Here is a 1,318-nt window from a genome sequence, read left to right as displayed (position 1 = left end):
AGCCCAGGAGTTTGAGGTTGCTGTGATCCAGGCTGACGCCACGGCACTCACTCTAGCCAGGGCAACAAAAGCAAGACTCTGTCTCAAAAATAAATAAATAAATAAATAAAGTTTCGTCTTGGGACCTCAGTTTCTCTGCCTGGAAAGCGAGGGGAAAGAGGTATCAGACTCAAGGGTTTCCCAGCTCTTCCGCCCTGCTAGGGAGGCCCTGAGTGGGGCAGTCCCCTGCGTCTGGGAGGTGGCCAGGCCAGGATCTGAAAACCACATCAGTGTGGCCTGTTAGGCCTCCTAGACAAGGGAGAGGTGGGCTGTGGCCATTCCCCTGTCATCAGCTCTCGTTCCTGCTTCCCAGCCCAGAGAAGGGCCCTCCCCGTGGCCAGGTCAGAAGGTGGGCACGTCCCCAGGGCAGGTGGCAAGAGGCTGAGGGAGTCCCAATTGGGTGTTGCTCTCTCTAACTCCCTCCATCAATCTCATAGTCTCTCTCTCTCCTTCTCTACCCGCCCTGAGTCAGTCTGTGGTCTCTTCTTCCCTCTCCCTCTCCCTCCTTCCCACCTCCCTCTTCCTCCCCTGTGCTGCTTAGCTCTCTGTCTCTCCCTCTCTGTGCCTCTGCGTTCATCTCTCCCATCCCTGTCCTCTGCTGCTTCTCCCTCTGCCTTCCTCATGTCACTCAATCTCTCGCTCTCGCTCCCTCACCCTGTCTCTGCATGAAATTCTCCTCTTCTCACCGGGAAGCCCCCAAAACCCCGAAACCCCCGCAGGCAAGCGGAGCCCGGTGAGGCCCAGGTGAGTCACAGGGAAGAAGGAACAGACATTCCTGACGCTTTTCTGGATCGTGCTGGCCCAGCCCCCTGCCTGTCCCCTCCCTTACCATGTCACCGGAAGCTCACAGGTGTGTGTCACCTGCGGGAGAGACCGAGAGAGTCAGAGAGGCAGGAACAGAAACAGAGAGACAGAAAGAGAAAGACAGGCATGGAGAGAGACAAAGACAGAGAAACGGGAGAAGCAGAGACAGAAAGACACAAAGAGACAGAGAAAACAGAGAGAGAGAGAGGGACAGAGACAAAAGAAGAAGAAGAAAACAGTGAGATAGGAAAAGACAAAGACAGGCACAGAAAGGGAGAGACAGACAGAGATTCCAGGAGACCAGAGAAGTCCGAGGTGGAGCTGAGGGGGCTCCGAGCTGCCTCCCTCATTCTTTAAACAAAAGAGGAAATTGTGGCCCAGAGCGGTGAGCTCATCCCCCCAGGAAGCGGCAGCGCCAGACTACAGAGCTCTGTGTGACCTTCAAACCTGAGTTTTCTCTCCACCGACAGATGCC

The sequence above is a fragment of the Propithecus coquereli genome, unplaced genomic scaffold, assembly GCF_000956105.1.
Source record: "Propithecus coquereli isolate 6110/MARCELLA unplaced genomic scaffold, Pcoq_1.0 Scaffold42, whole genome shotgun sequence".
In the NCBI taxonomy this organism is placed as follows: domain Eukaryota; kingdom Metazoa; phylum Chordata; class Mammalia; order Primates; family Indriidae; genus Propithecus; species Propithecus coquereli.
Note: the sequence above shows the minus strand (reverse complement) of the source record.